Consider the following 17762-nt stretch of genomic DNA (forward strand, 5'->3'; position numbering starts at 1 on the left):
CTGCTTGTTGTCTTAGCCCTGACCACCGTCTGTGTTGACCAAAAAGCTGACAACAACGATACTGGGCCCTGCCATCTCCAGAAGCTGCTGATGTGCCTTTGCCACAGAGTTCGGGCACATGCCGATGGGACACCACACAAAAGCACAAGTGATGCTCATTTCAGTGCATGTCAGAGAAAGCTACAGAAGTTGCCTTGGGAATCAAGCTGGAACTGGGGAAATTGGAATGAGGTGTTGGGAGCCACAGCAGACCTCGTATTGGAGAACACCAGGGGTCTGTGGTCAAACACCAACCATGGGTTTCTCCAGACCTTTTCACAGATGGACATGGGTATTTCACAGCCTCATCAAGAAACCTGCCCCTGTGTTGACCAAAGTGCTGTAATAAGGACCAGTTAGAGGAAAGGCAGAAATTTCAGCCGCAACAGATCTTAGGATACAGACCGATCTCAAGTGCAAACTGAAGCCAAATTCTAACTAGACCTGTAACTTCATGGGTTTTTGAGACCAGAATTTAGCTATTGGCCTAATTCTTCAAGACCTCCACATGGCTTAAGTAAAAATATTAACACATGAGCATGTCTGTTTGTTCCATAAGTGGGTGCTTACACCACAAAACACAAGTGGATGGGGATGTTGGAAAACAAATATTTTTGAAAGGTTATAGAATCCTAGAATCCCAGGAACAAGTCAGGTTGGAACAGATCACTGTGGTCATCTGTTCCGACCTCCCTGCTCAAGAAGGGCCTCCCAGGATGCGTGACACAGGATTGTGTCCAGACAGTTTTGGAGTATCTTTAGTAATGGAGACTCCACATCTCTTGAGGCTGAACATGCCCAGTTCCCTCAGCTCTTTCTCCTAAGACAGACGCTCATGGTTTTTAATCATCTTTGTAGTCCTTCACTGCACTTGCTCCAGCAGCCCCATGTCTCTCGTGTCGTGAGGAGCCCAGGGGTGGACACAGCACTCCAGGTGTGGCCTCAGCAGGGCTGAAGAGGAGGGCAGGATCACCTTCTATCACCTGCTGGCAATGCTCTTCCTAATGCCCCCCAGGACACCACTGCCTTCTTGGCCACAAGTACACACTGTGGTTACCTACAACAGTGGTGTCCATGCTGCACTGTTGTGTGGTGGGCACCACTAGCACTCATCTGTGCTTTAGAAAAAGCTCAAGTGAAAGAAAGAGCTACAGAGGAGATAAGACTAAATAGCTCCCATTTTGAAAAGCCTAATTCTGCCTGTCATGTGCTGAGTAAGGCACAGATGTGTGTTATTGTCATTCCAAGAAATTATTTCCTTTGCAAAGAATAATATGAGAAATGTGAGGGTAGGAAGCCCCTGATGTGAGTGCAGCAGGGGCATATGGCTATTCCTCATGCTTCCCAGGAGTGTGTAGGCACAGAAAGCCAGCCCAGCCCCATGCAAGCAGGGGCAGGACAGGGCTCCCTGCACCCAGTTATTCTCAATGCACTCACCCACTTGCATGGTCAGCAAATGGTACAGACAATGCCAACAGAAGGGCTTGGAACAGAGCTGTCTCAAAAGCAGTTTAGTCAGTTTTTTAATCTCCTTTTAAAAAGGATTACCACTGGTAATACTACCGCGTAATTTTTAAATGTTTTTATTATTTTAGGAAATTACAGTGGAAATATCTAAAAAAGCAGGAAATCCGATCACCCTGGCATTTATAACACAGGCAGCACTGTGAACAGCTGATGCAGAGATGCCTCATCTGTCCTGAGTTAAACAGGGAAGAGGCCCTTGTTCATAATCTGATGTTAAAATTAACAGGATTTCTTTTGAGAGGAGTGCTGAGCCATTGATGGCTCCAAATGCTAGACAAGTTTGAGGATTTTTATATATGTAGTATTTTTCTATGTGCCTAGTAACACAGTTACAAGGGATTTATGAATCCCTTGTTTAAGATCTGACACCAGTTTGCTTGGTGTACTGGAAGTGTAAGAAAAGCAGTCCTTTCTCCAAAATGCTTATAAATCAAGTGCCCAGGTTTCTTTTCTCAGTGTCTTCCTAATGTGAGGCAATCAAAAGGAGAATTAGATCAGTACTGGCATAGAAAAAGCACAAGCTGTTCTGAAAACCGTGGAAGACTCCTGTTTTTTCCATCTGCACCCACAACTCCTTGGCCTGGCAGACTCACAGGGTGGTCCTGTCCCTAGAGAAGCCCTGTTTCCTGGGCTTGGCTGGGCTAGAAGCAGCAAAAATAACCGTGGTTTGTGCTCAGCTTGTTTTGCCACTCCTGATGTGGGACCAGAATAGCAATCTTGGTTATTGAGGAAAAAAGTTGATGTTTAAAATCAATCTTCCTGATAGTCAGCTGTAATTAGGAGTTGGCTTGAAAGTGATGGTTTAGGTGAATGAAAAAGTGTTTCCTCTCACCTCAGTAAGCACTCTGCAAGAGGCCAGGAGCAGCATAACACATCTGAACTTGGCTTTCCTGGGAGGGGAACTGAGTTCACCAGGGAGTAAAAAGCCTGAAAGGGGATCTAGTGATGGGGATCTAGATGCTGTTTCCAGGTACCTAATGAGAGTTATTCAGGACATGGACACAGAGCCTGTTTTGAGATATAAGGATAAAAGGACACAATTTTCACCAAGGGAAATTCTATCATGTACTAGCAAAGGGTTCCTCATTTTGACAGTGTTTACACTAAAACATGAAGGGAGGGATGTTGAGGGATGCTTTGGGGTGTCTGTCATTGGAGATATACAAAACCTTTTTGGGTGCGGCCATGAAAGATCTCATGTAATTTTGGTATCAACTCTGTTTCAAGCAGAGATTTTGATTAGAAACCTCCAAATTTTCCTTTCAGTCTGTGGAATGAATGAATATACTGATGAGGTAAGTTGATAAATTATGACTAATTATTCAATGAGGTTTTTAGACTCCCAGAGACTCTCTTACTATTCAAGGTTGAAAAGAAATCAGCCAGTTAATACAGAACATGGGAAGGCATGTTTGATCAGACTCCTCTCAGGCAAAAGCTTAACAGAGAAGCCTATTTTGTCTCTAGCACACTCTCCCTGTAAGAATTACTCTTATGCTGAACTTTTGTAAATAAAGCAGCATGTGTATTTGCAAGATGATGACAATGGCTGTGAAAATGGTTAATGGAGCACAATGTAGCATGATATATTACAATTATATATCCTAAGCAAATGTAAGTGGGCTCTATAATAACAATTGGGTGTGAATATACTCCTTTATTATATCTGTTTTTATATGAAGTACATAACCTTGACAAGCTGAGCAAAAAAGCAAGAAATTGTGCACCTATTATTTTCTTCTGTGAGCAGTCTTCTTGCTAACGTGTTCCTGTACCACATCCAAAAACACCTGTCATGTTTGAGCAAGATAATCCGTTTGCAATGGGACTTTCAGTGGCACTGCAGTGTCTCATTGCAATGGTGAATTTTTAGGATCCTTTTCCAGTTGGATTTCATTATTTGTGCTCAGCAAAGTTGTCATCACAGGATACATTTTTGTCTGTAATCATAGAATCACAGAAGGGTTAGGGTTGGAATGGGTGTTTTAAAATCATCTAGTCCAACCCTCTGCCATGACAAGGGACACCTCTCTGGGCAACCCGTGCCAGTGTTTTACCACTCTCATTGTAAAAAATTTCTTAAATTTCATCTAAGTTGAATCTCCATTTTAAAATCATGATCCCTCATCCTGTCACAACAGACCCTGCTAAAAAGTTTGAGTTCTTCTTTCTTACAGCCCCCCTTTAAGCACTGAAATGCCATAAGGTCTCCCCATATGTATATATTGGAGTCTCTAAGAGATGGGAACTGGTATTTCTTTTCCCTTTGGTCTATGGTAAATCTTCAGGAATATGACCGGGGCCTGGAAACTCTCTCCATGCTAATGTTTCTTACCTGAGCAGGCTGAGCAGGACTTGTCCTCAGACTGTGGGACAGCTGTCCCAGGACACGATGGGTGAGAAAAGAAGGAGGGAAAGGTGTTTGCCTCCCCCACCCCTTTCAGGGACACTTTGTGTGGGCACTGAGTGATGAATATTGTCTCCCTGCGGAGAAGTGGTGAGGCCTGGAAAGCCGGGGCAGCTGCATGACAGATGGCTGTCTCTTGCTAGGCAGAGGCAGCAATGCAAACAGGGGGTCAGGCCAAGTGCATTGACTTAAAATCTTAGCTTCAACATTTAATTAACATTTCCAAAGTTTCCTTGATCCTTATGAGACTTTTCCCTTCCTGTTGAGAATCAGCCAGTATTGTTTTTGGGCAAATGCCAGATTTCCTGGCTTTAAGCTTGTAAGTCTGAACCACACTAGCTGTTTCCCAAGCTTTATGTCTTGATCTCTAATAACATATTCACTTCTCAGATGGAAACAGCAAGTCTTTGCAGAACTCCTCAGATTTTTTTCCATCCAAGTGTGTGTCTGTGCGCATACCCTGCAGCCAATCTGCTTGAAACTTGCATCCAAGAATTGCACCAAAGTTTTAAATCACTGCTTGTAATGCATTTTTTAAAAAATGAAAATATAAAATATACATATCATAGGATGTTAAATAATGCATCTATGGCTGGTTTCTGGGAAGGGTGGCTTTCAGCTCCAGCAAGCATGACAAACATGAAAAAGGACATAGAGGTATGTAGAATAAAGGGATCCAAAACCAGCACAGAGGAGTGAGACTTCAGAAAGGCTTGGGGTGAATGTCATTAGAAATCTCCCGAATGAACACAACACTTGGGCATTGTTAGAAAAGCCTACAGAGCAGAAGGCCGAAAAGAGTGCTTGGAGGGCCTGCCCCAATGGTTTAATTGTATGTCTAAACTGAGCTAATGTGATACAGTCTTATACACCAGGGGGGTAAAACACTTGCTTAGAAAGCCTTGCTTAAAGAACACTCTTAAAGAAAAATTTATGTGTATTTTATATTGCTGTATTGGCGTATTCAAAATGCTGAATATGACATGGCACATTTGAACAGTTTCATTGCCTCCTCTGACTTTTTTGGGGAGACAATATTTGTTAGAAGTATGATTTGGAAAAGACAAATGTTTGAAGGAACAAATAAGGAAACGCAGATACTTAGTGAAGCCTTAATTTGTGATACATATTTAATTTGTTATTAGTCTTCTCATTCTTGCTTTATTTTTTAACTCAGACACTGAAATCCTGCAAATGGTGCAACTCACTCACATGGCAGTGCATGGCCTTGTCTGCTTCTGTTTGCTTAAGACACTCTTATTCTTATCTCAGGTGCATAGTCACCAGAGGGAGGTGGACATGTGGCCCTGCTCTTCTCACGCTCATCCCAGGGGGAAAATTCATACGTAGTGATCAGAAAAACTTTTCCAGATTAATGCATTTCAATGAAGAACTTTTCAGGTGATGTCTGCTGAGGGGTTATATGAAAAATATAATTAAAAATCTATACAAACAAACAAAATCAACCCTTTCCAAGCTATGAACATCTCTTGCTGAGACAGCCGTACCTCAGCCAGCAACACCATCTCAGTGAAGTGTTTCACCCATATCAACAGAGGGCACAATTCCCATAAAAATCACCCTCACTCTTCATTTAAATGAAGCTCAGCTGCTAATGCTTTGAGCCTTTGGGTCTTAAAGAGAAAAGCGTCTGCTACTGCTGCTCCCCCACGCGGGTGTCCAGGTGGTTTTGGGTGGGCATTCTGTATCTCACAAGGGCATTGTGCAAGTATTAACATAAGTGGCCATTATCCAGGCTAATTTCCCACAAGCTGTTGAGGTAATAGGTCTCCAGTTTTTTAAACTGGTTGTTGGAACCTGACACCAAAAATCCTTTTAAATGTAGCCTATTGAATCTACGCAGCCAAGTCTTGTTTTTTTCTGGTGGTTGCTGCCTATGTTCCTTGTGGAAGCATCAACAAAACATTGCTTTTATAAATTTCAGTCTTAGTCCGTATGTCACTGGATTTCAGACAGATCCTTCTACTTCAGTAGTTATTTGATAATAGTCAGGGCTCATGGTTTGCTGTTATAATCCTTGTGGTTTTCTCTCCCTGCAGCACATCTTGCCATCTGCTTTAGCATTGCTGCCTGGGGCATTGAAGTTCCTTTTTGCTTTCTCTTTCTAAAAATTGTGCAATCTCCTTCATTTCTCTAGTCAAGGAGGAGAAATTAGCTGATTTTAGAAGCAGAATACCAATTTTTTTAGGCTTAGCTTGCAGCAGAGCATTTTCAGCCTTGGTGGCACATGGAAGAAAGCCCTCAGACCAGTACACACCATGGTCCTGGGGGATTCAGCTCTGGGTTTGGGCTCTTTGATTTAGTTCCATGTCCCATGGATGTAAAATAGCAGTTTTGCTGTGGGTACCCCAAGAAGCAGCATTTGGCTGTTACCTGGGCTTGAGGCAGACAGAGACCCAGTACAGAGGTGGGAAGGAAGGGGAGGGCTCCTTTTCCCTTTCCCCATCCTATTGCTCAGGCTGGATGAGAGTTGCAGGCACAGCTCAGTCCTGCTACCTGTGCTTTGGAGAAGCTAGAGAGAAACTGTGTGATGTTTGTCTGAAGTGATGGAATCATGAGAGGTGTTACAGCAAATGTAGCATTGCCTGCACCAGCTCCTGACAAGGTGTATGCATTATAAGGAAACCACAGCAGCAGAGTCCTTTTTCAGTGCTTCTGAGAGTGACATGGCTGTTCTGCATGTGGGCAGCAGCAAAGCATGACAGTCTGGCAAACTCTGAAGCGCTTCTATCCAGAGAGACTCAGCTGGGTGGTAGGGACAGGAGCCCAGCTGTGGCTTTCAGCAATTGCTGTCCACTTGGGTATCTGGCTATGGCCACTGCTAGTACAAAATGGAGGGTGGTGGAAGCCATGTGTCACCCCAGGATCTGAGATGTGACTCATTGTGAAACACTATGTCAGAAAATAATGGAACAATCTTGTAAATGCTTTCCCCATGCTCTTGATTTTGTTTTGTCATTTCTGGATAGAGTAGGGTGTTTCTCTCATCTTTGAGTTCATTACCCAGAACTCTAAGGAAAAAATAATAACTAAAAAGAAAGTGAACAAAAGCAGAGGTTGGGTGCACAGTGTTGCAGATTGCTCTTCATATGGGTGAGAATAGCTGTGTCTCACAATTCTGACTTGGGTATTGCTGAAATAGAAATAACTTAAAAGATGATGTTTAGACATTGAGGCACTTAGTGTTTGCAACCTTGCACTGACTTCCCCACTCGCCCTTTATACTAGAGCTCTCCTTGAACAGGCAGCTGTGATGGAGAATGTCACACTGGAATCCCTTTAATGTCCTCTTGAGAGCCTTTAGAAGGCAGATTCTTGGCTGATATAGGTCAGCATGACTTGCAGGAGCTGACATTTTGAGATTCACTCTCCACTGAGACTAATTAGATAGTGCATAGGAGTAAGTTCATGTTTTGCTGCGTGGAGTGAGGTCTGTGCTGTTTTTTCATGAAAGATATCTGTGGAAGAAATTTATGGCTGGGAATAGCAGGCTGGCCTAATCAGGCACCCTCCCAGTTTGTGCGGAAACTCTTTTGGCTTCCTTGGTGTCCTCAGAAATGAATCAGTGCAACCAAAAAGATTTCCTCTCTGCTCCCTTAAGGGCCCACTCTAGGCTCAGCAATTTCTGAAAGTTGTAAGAGGAAAGGTAAACCACACACCCAGCACGAGTCCTCTCTGTTGGTGGTCCCTCCTGATCACTCAGGAGGCCAGGTAAGGGGAAGGTTAAAACTCTCTCATTATCTAGAAGCTATCTGAAATCAGGAAAGGATTAAAGTCACCAGCTTGGGAATTTCACAAGCTAGCCATCATGTCGAACAAAGCCAGGCTCAAATGAGGCCTGCCTTTTAAAAAGCTTTTAGAGAGTGAAATCTTGAGCTGGCAGGAACAAGGCATTGTAAAAATCAAGCACTAATAGAGTTATCTATTTTAAGCCTCTTGTGCGTACAGGAAGAAAGAATGATACAGTATCATTTGAGATATTGATGTGTTTGTAGCTGTTTTTACTTTAACTGCTGTAACAGCTAGTGACGGATGACGCCATTCTAATGAAGAATATTCTTCCATAGAAAAGCAGTGATTTTCTTCAGCGTTTATTGTCCTTTGGGTTTTGAGCTACTTGCGGTTCACTCTGTGTTGCATATTATATTATTTTCCAGTCTGATTGCATTTTGCTGAGTCACAGCCTGCTTTTCAATTTCCAAGAGACGCAGGAGCTGGTAGCTTTTGTGTGGGAATATGCACTGCAGTGGTGGGCAGTAGCACAGCTCAAAATACAAGGGACCCCACAAAACAAACAAACAAACAAACACCAAAGAAACCCACCCACCAAAAGAAAACCAAAACAAAACCCCAACCCCAAGAAACAACCACTTGTGCTCGGCTGTAGTGGTTGGACTTAGCCACAGTGATCTTCTTGTTCCCGGACTGTAGGGAAAAACATCAGAGGAGAAAAGTCCCCAGCATTAAGGGCCCTCCACCTCTTGTTTCAGAAGTACATTTTATCTGAAAAATTAAATTTTCAATTCGGTGTAACTGATACCTCTGAGGAAAAGAATGTATTGATATACTGTGTGCTTCTGCCAGGAAAAGACCAGCTTTTTCAAAATGCCACTATATCTAAAGCAGGAAAGGAAGGCCTAGATTTGTGCTTTAACTTTACAGAAAGCAAATAACTGTTACATCAGCTGTGATCTTTGTTAAGCTGTTTGCTGATAAATGGAGATGTTTGAATGCCATAATTAAATATCTCAAACATCACTCCATCCAGGGCTTTTCTTTGAGTGAAGAAGTCTGTAGAAATACAGTCATTGCAGACTTGCTGACTCAAGCCCTCTGTTCCAGGGTCAAAAGAGAGCTGCTAAATACAATTCTGACTAAGCTATTCAAAGACATTCCCTTCAGGGACATGTTCTTAAAATTCAGTCTGTGAAAATACATGACTGACTGTGTCTGTGATTGCTGTGGCAGTGAGAATCGCTGCTGGCCCATTGGAAACAATCTCGGAAATGATGGGAGGAAAGAGCCTGTCAGAATAAGATTTGCATAGGAAAGTGTCTCCTTGTCTCTAAAATTCACAAATTAATGAATCATGTCTGGTAGCCACAAGCCGTGTCCTCTCCTGTGTTCAGTCCAGAAGATGTGCAGAGCAGAGCTTGCCTCTCACAAGCTTCTGACAAGTGCACAGTTTTGCCTTTGGAAAGATCACGGTTAAAGGAAAAGTTGTGGCAAGACTCAAGGAGTAATGTTTGCAGAGGGTACAATTTACTGATTCTTCATGTGGGAGAAAATCATAGGTGCCAGCTGAGCACCCCAAAGCCCATAAGCCAGAACCACAACTGCAGCTGTTGGGCTTCCTTTCAGGTAAACACAGGGCAATATTTTTTACCAGTTCCAGTTATTGGAAACCAGTCACTGCCCAATACAGGGTCTGTACAACCAGTGCAGCATTTTCCACTTCGAAGCAAGGTGCTATTCCACAGGGTTTAGGAGGAAAGTGGGAACTTGCCATCTGATGCAGAGAAGATCTGTACAGACAATGAAATATTCCAAGACAAAGGTTTGCAAACATCCCAGCAATTCCAGGCCTAGCAGCAGGGTGTACTAGGAGAGGAGAAATGGGAAGCGTCCACAGCTCAGGGAATATGCTGTTGGTGAAACCTGTGCAGTTGCAGTCTGCTGTGTGGAGAAAGGGCCACGCACCCCAGCCACAGAAAAGGAGTAAAGCCTAATCCTTCAGGGGGAAGGAAGGTGATCACAGCCTGATCCCTTTATAATGGAGAGGGAATTTCACTTTCCTGCTGTGGACTGATTGAATTCAGACTACATCTGTCCTGGGTGTTGAGTACAGAAGGTGATACAGGAGCAGGGAAGAGGACAGTCTGTCATGCTGAATGCATATATCTTATGTGTCACTGGTTCTAATGTGAATTCTTAATTCTCCCTTGCTGCCTGTGCTAAAATACATTTTTACTGAAGTATAATTTCTGCACTTCAAAAATGAAAGTTCAGTCATTGTGATTTTCATATTATGATTTAAAATGATACTTTGATGGATACAAGTGCTGCAAAGGTCTTAAAAGATGCATACACAAACACTACTGTGTCTCTTAGCCTACAATATTATATGTAGTTTATGGGTATAAACAAGTGCTACCACACTTCTTGGCAAACTTGAGACATTGGAAGGCCAGCATCTTTTTGTACAAAATAAAAAATGGGATAGAATAAAGCAAGATTAACCTGTTTCAATTGCTGACTCTGTTCATAAAATGCAATCAGGCCTGAGACTGGATACATGATGGAGTGAAATCGCTTTCCCAGTCCCCACTTGACAAGATGTTCCTAGACAAATACTCTATTAACTCTAGAACAAATCAATGTGCTGAAGCAACCTTTGGGACCCAACTTCTTCAAGGAACACATGGCTTGTGTATGTTAATGCATGTAAAGTCAGATTTTTTCAATTGACCTGGCATTCAGAAATAAAATATAATAGCTGATAGACATGTTTAGCATTTCAGCAGCAGGATGAAGCCATAACTGTCTTGTGAGGGGATGCTTTGATATTCAGGCATGTTCACATTTGACAAAATGAATTTTTTATCATTCTGAAACACTTCTGGCAGATGAATAAAAGTAATTCAGAATATGCTATAGTCTTTAGGATTAAATTATGACTATCCATGGTGTATTTGGCTGCATAGTTTATCATCTAAATGGAACAATTATCTAGAAGTAAATTTCACTCTACTTTTCTAATAATCTCTGAATAGATAGTGTTTCTCATGCTGTGTTCCAAAATCATCTGCAAAACATAATCTGTTGTCAAGATTCAAGCTGTTTGGCTGTAGCACAGTCTTTACAGATAAAAAAATTCATAATGCAGCACTCTGGCCTCAAAGAAACCCCAAAGCAGCTATGAAAAACCCTACCAAATCCTGGGATCATTTATTTTTAATTCTGTAATAAAAAACCAGATAGGCAGAAATTTTGTTATTTTCAGTGTTTCAGACAAACTGTGCCCATACAGGTTACTGCGTTCTCCTGAGATGAGCCTCCAGTTTTATCCTCTGCTAAGAGGGAGTACTATATTGAGGCAATATGTGAATTTTTATGATCAAAATATATAGTACAGCTATGTGAAAATCTTGAATAAACCTTATTTAATTTATCACCAAGGGTAAAAGTATGAATAGCATTATAATCCAGACTTTCTGAGTCACTTTGCCATCATCTTCTGCATTTTCACATTTCTTAGCAAGAACCCATTCACAAGCATTGCTAGAAGCTAGGCTGGAATGTCTTTTATCATCTGCTCCATTTTCATGGTGCCTTATGGTTGAGAAGTGTCCATAAAGCCTTGTGGCAGTTATTGTTATCTTCATATATCTGTACAGAATCACTTCTCTGCACCTTCTAGGTGCAGAATATCTTCTTTAAAGGGACTGGTTTGAACTCCTGTGGCAGATTATTAACTGTCACACTCAAGATGTACACTCAGATTAACTTGATCGCTTGAAAATACATAAATAGAGCTTATGTTTAACAGTAGGTTATTCTCACTCTCTCTGTTCTCTACATTAGGCATACCAGATTAATACTGGCTTGATGCAAACAGTAAATAAATCGGGATAAATGTACGGGATACAACAAGCCCGAGGTGCCAAAAGGTGGAATTATACAGGTTAGTTCTCAGAGATTTGTGTTAGGCAGGCAGGAACTATTTGGAAAATACTTTTCAGGTATTGGGGTGCTGTGGTTTTGGTTTTGGTTTTTGGTTTGGATGTTTTGGTTTTGGTGGTGTTTTTTGTTTTGGGGGGGTTTTTGTTGTTGTTTCTTTGTTTGTTTTGGGTTGGTTTTTTTTTTTTTTTGAGATTGAAGCGTACAAAAGAGAAAAGAGTCAAAAGGACAATAGTATATCCTCAGATACTAAACCTCACCAGAGACCTCCACACAAACTACAAATCCATCCCTCTGCTCCAAATTTGCCTTTGGAGTCCAGCAGTATGACAGCAGTTTAACAGGACAGTGATGCAATGCAGTGAGCCTCTGTGGCTCCAGCTTTCCCTTGTTCTCTGGCTGCTGCACCTGGGGAAATATCTGCACCAGCCTCTGGGAAAGTCCCTCTGGAAACTGCTGAGCCTGCTGGAGGCAGCTAGCTGCAGCAGTGGTAACACTCCTGCCTGCTCCTGCCTGGCAGCCTTCTCTTGGAGTAATTTCCACTGTGTGCCCATGTCCACAGGATTCTGGCACCCACACCGACCCACCTCGTAACTCTTGTCCTCTTCATACCTTCCCACTATGAGCATTACAGCTGCAAAAGCATAGGTACAATGCCTCAACAGTTAAAATCTCAAACAGCAGTTTTCATTTCAGATGTGTTATTTATCTCTGCTCTAAGACTCAGTTTCTTGTCAGTGAAGAGTTTCCATCCTAAGAAATAAATCAAAGAAATAGGAGACAGTGACCCAAGACAAGGGCTGACTCATTTGCCAATTGAAGCTCAGCTCTAAATACTTCGGGACAAGAAAAATATGAATAAGTTTTATGTTTTGGTTGTAGCACTAATGTCTTCAAAAGGACTTTTGGAGTGGTTTAATTTTTGGAATTCAAAACCAGCTATGTTTAGCATGTAGTGAAATAAGTAAGCAAAAATATTTCATTATAATTATGCCTGTACAAAAATAACATTCTGCAGAAGTTAAAAAGTATTCTAAATATTTTTCATCTGTGAGAATACTAATTAATTCTTTGTATGGTAGAAATATTGAATGAAGCACAGAGAAATGCTTATGAAGGAAGGCTTTATACAGAGGCTTTGCAGAGAGAACCATATATTCACTTTGAGCATTTCTGTGTGATCAGATACATTAATAACAGCATTCTGGTTTTTTTTTAACTAATCTGATTATTAGCCATTTTTACCAGCAGGGTTGCTAGTGTTAAAATCTCAAGTATTGAAGAAAGTGCGATTTTGTTCATGCACAATTCCTGCAAAGCTGAAAGTACAACAAATGCTTTCACACATCCCGTCTGCTTCATGGCCAAGGCCATCTTGTAACAGCTGCATTGCCAGTAAGAGGGGTTACTACTTGATTACCTAGTGAAGATCCTGAAGTAACTTCTGTTAAAATGAGCTTCAGTTAATATGAACATATTAAATATATCCAAGAATCAGCCTCTTTAAGCAGAATCTAACACGGTTTTGCATTCCTTTTTATTACACTTGTTTGGAATGGGAGCTTGAAAATGGTGATAATGGATGCGTTTCTGATCTAAACCAGTATTCAGCAATGAATGAAGCAGCTTTGAGACACACATGAAAAGGTTCTGATATGGGCAATCGTAAATTAACCTTTCCAGAAAATAACGCTTTTTATAATCCCATTTGATGGGAAGCTGCTGTGTGCCCTGAATAATGAAAGCTCATAACATTGCCAAAACTCATGGCTTTTTTTAATTAAATGTTTTACCGTAATAATAGTTTTTATCTTTCACAATATAGTTCAGTCATTGTTTCGGATCCTGCGAAGCTCCTTCCCTTTGGGGTGGAGGAACATGTAGTTCCTGGATAATACCTTTTTCCAGTAATTTTCAAACCAGTTCTAAAGAAGGTTGCTATAATTAAAATATACTCTTTTTTAAACTTAAGCTGCATAATGAGTTTTATGAGATAAACTGCTTAAGAAATGGTTTCACAATTTAAAGTATGCCATTCTTTATATACGCATAGGAGGGAAGAAGCAGAAAATCTACCCTGCTTTCTTTTCAGCCTTTGTTTGATTCTTTCTTATAATCCATCCCTTGTTTTCAGTTATTTTTCAGAAGATTTCCATTTTCATTAGATGTCATCTTATATAAAACACAGAGAATGAAATTACTGCCAGAAATATTGGAGTCCATGTATTACCAGCAGGTTTGGGTCTCTCTTGTGAATGATCCCGCACTATATTTGGCTCCCTGTTAATCTGAGCTCATGCAAATATTAGCAGTGTTTCACTGTTCTCAGTCTTGGGACCCCAAGACCCACTACAGTTCCAATCTGTGAGTCTGGCAAGAGTCCCCTGAGCTTAGCATCTGCACTTTGAGCTTTCCTGTTGTTTGGCAACAAGGAGCAGGTGTGTGTGTTATCCCTCCTTTCTGTGACTGTCTGGCAAGCTTTGTGGCGCCTGCACAGGAAGTCAGGGCAACACACAACAGTGACACTGGAAACACCATCGCTCTGCTCTCCAGCCCCAGCTGTCCCACTGGTTCATCCAGGGGAGGTCCCCAAGGTGGGGGGCAGTGACAGCCAGGCTGTGGGACTTGAGATGAGCTGCCATGGCTTCTGACTGCTGGTTCTGAGCAGCACTGCTTGGCTCTGAAAATGGAGGTTATGCTCCACATTGCAGATGTGCAGGAATTATGTCAGTAATTTGCAACAGTGTTGGGAAACTGTTTTCAAAATTATTAAATGGATGAATTTGCAACAGCAATCTGAGTCCAACCCTTGACGTGACCAAAGCAGTGATTTGAGCTCATTAGCTGGATGAAGCACAGCAAAACAATTTTGAACAGCAGTTGTTACAAACTGTTTGTGAGTTATTTCTGAATAACATGTATTTTAGATAAGCCCTTGATTTCTTGTCAACATCATTAAAGAAAGGTGGTATTTGTGAGCCACTTAGCTCTACAATTAATGTGTTTCCAGACTGAAGGTGTTCCCTGCCATGTTCTTCTTCCTCGTTTTTCTCCTGGTGTGAAAAACCTTAGTAGCAGTTGCCAAACAATTATACATTCCCATCAAACATGGCTTTGCATTTCTTAATTCTTCTGTTTTACTGAGCTGTGTATCTAGTTTTTAGGTATCTAGTTTTCCTTGCCCTCTGGGAACACAGAAGTACCAGAAAATGCAAACTCTCATATTACATTTTTCAGTAAGTTTCTAACCTGCAGATGCTGCTGTACTTGCAGAGATCCATGGCAGGACTCCAGCAATGAGCAGCAGGAGAGAGGTGTCTCGCATTACTCACACTGGGGAGCAGCAGCTCCTGTACGCTGGCACAGACTGGCCCATCCCTGCACACTTAGGGCAGGTGTGATTCCCTGGCTGGCACCTGCCCTTGGATGCTCCTGGAGACGTGAGCCATGGTTACTGGCCATGCGTCCCTCCTGTTGAAGTCACCACGCCTGATGATGCAGCAATAGGTGTGCGCTCTCTACCCCCAGCCCTTTGTCAGTGGAGTGCAACTTTGCACCTTAAAACAGCATCAATGAAAGTATGAGACTGTTTTCCCACCAAACAGTGCTGAATTAGGCAAACTGAGAACAAAAGGAGCAGTGTTGCAGAGGAAAGCACTATGAACATGAGAAATCTATGTTCTATAAAATCCATCTTCTACTAAATGTGATCAGATCTTTAGCTTGTGTAATGTTTCATTCTCCAGACAACATTGATCCAGCACCATAATTCTGATTCAATGTCTGGTATCTAATGCTTTATTAGTTTTTAATTTTCTTTATTCACTTCAGTGTAAATACCCAGCTAGCACTGGAGACAAATAGAAAATTCTTTCTGCTTCCTCACACACTTTATTAACCTTCCCTCTGCCACTTCTTCCTTCAAAGAATTTCTTTCTGAGGCTTCATTGTCATGTCTGGAAACTATTTTTTCCTTATATGGATGCAAGGTCATATTTAAATCAATGATGCTCCCAAAGTGTGAGTGCTCAGGCATGTCCAGCCAAGAGATGCCAGGCACCAGGGTCCCATGTTAGGACAGTTTGGGAGATTGTTAAGATGCAGTAGCCAAGACAAGCAGCTATGTGTGACTTTAGCCTTGTATGTGAGTAGAAGAAATTATTTTTGTGATAGCTAAAGTATAAAAACTCTCAAATGGGACAAATTTCAGGAAGCCAGCCTTTTCCCCTGCTTCTCCTTTCCCTTTTTATCCTTAAGAAAGGAGATATCCTGGCTTAAGGACAGAAATAAAGGGAGGAAAATCAGGACAGATACTACAATGTCCCCTGAGATGAAGGCCTAATCATATGGTTTCTGTCTGTCTGTGTGCTCTCCTTATCAATCTGTTGTTGAAGGCAGCACATGCAGAGGGAAACAAATAGATTATTGATTTGCATGAATAAACTTAATACAGGTCATTGCACTAGACAGGAGAAAAACACATTAACTTAGGATCTGTGAAAGCATCAATGGAAACAACAACTGAACACAATGAACTTGTCAGTGAAAACCTCTGTCTCTGTCCACAGCAGGAAGCTTGACTGTGTCACTGCTCTTGGAAGCTTGTCCAAAATGCAATGGAATGGATGAGGGGCTGATGCTCTGGGTATGGCCCCAGGGGAGGCCCATGGCAGAGGGTGGGTATCTGGCCACTCTCCCAATATCATGGCTTAGCCCCAGCCAGTAGCCAAGCCCCTGCAGCCACTCACTCCCTCTCCAGCAGGACTGGGGAGAGGATCAGAAGCACGAAACCTGGAAAACTCATGGGTTGACATAAAAACAGTTTAATAGGCAAAGCAAAAGCTGCACATGCAAGCAGAAAAAACAAGGAATTAATTCAGTGCTTCCCATGAGCAGGCAGTTCATGTTCAGTCATCTCTGGGAGAGCATCTCACATAATGGATACTTGTCATAACTCTGTCACTCCAAATGTTCCCTCCTTTCTTCTTCTTCTTCTTCTTCCCTCTTTATACTTTGAACATGATGTTACATGGTCTGGAATATCCCTTTGGTCAGTTAGGTCACCTGTCCTGGTTCTGTCTCCTCCCAGCCTCCCAAGCATCCCCTGCTTCCTTGCCAGAGTGGCTGTACCAAAAGCAGAAAAGCCTGCTGAGCAGGCTGAGCACTGCTCAGCAACAACAAAAATGTTTCTATACTATTAGCCTGTTTCCAACACAAGACCAAAACACAGCCTCATACCAGCCCCTGTGAAAAAAATTAACTCTATCCCAGAAAAAACCAGCATACTCAGGATCAATGCATTATTTGTGTCACATTATGGAGCTGCAAAAGTCATAAAAACAGCTTTTGCGTTGGGAAAATGGCAATACAACTTTCATAGAGACAGTGCGTGAAATGCTTTCCATGATTCTACAGCAATGTATTAACTTTTTTCCCTAGCTGCTGATTGAACATATTTGTGTCAAGAGGCCCTTGTGTCATTCATTTCCTCCTTCCTCCAGCAGCCCCAGCTGGTGGACCATGGTGGTGGCCCTGGTGAGGCCTGGCAGACTGTCCCTAGCCCAGGCCTGCTGCTGCTGCTACTGGCTCCAGCAAGGGACTGCACTGGAGGCCACACAGCAGAGTCCTAAAATTTCAGAGAAGTTGTGGGAATAGAGCAGGGCCAGAGAGTGTCTTTACTTTTACAGCCAAATCAGTGTTGAAAAGTGTGGAGATTGGAGTGGAAACATTATTATTGCAGACAATAAAAAATAGCATTTTTCTACCCCAGAAGGATCCACTCAGAGTACTGAGTAAATTGAAGCCTTAGCCTTGCAGGCGTGCTTGGGTGAACAACAGATCTCTTCTGGTTTTAGTTTCATGTCATTGTGAATGCTCTGATCCTGCATTTCAGTTAGGACAGGCCGAAGATGGGATAAACCTGTGCTGGGGCATTACCCATGGCACAACCATCGTCCACCCAAAAACCAATGCTCATTCCTGAGCAAGGGAAATGTCAAAGTTTCATGAAGGATAGAGAAAGTGACACTTTTGTTGAGATGTCTCTGAGGCAACAAGTAACCCCTCTTGCTCCCACTGGTAACCTCCA

The sequence above is a fragment of the Melozone crissalis genome, unplaced genomic scaffold, assembly GCF_028551555.1.
Source record: "Melozone crissalis strain CALT ecotype California unplaced genomic scaffold, PUWL_Pcris_2 ptg000005l_1, whole genome shotgun sequence".
Taxonomy (NCBI): Eukaryota; Metazoa; Chordata; class Aves; order Passeriformes; family Passerellidae; genus Melozone; species Melozone crissalis.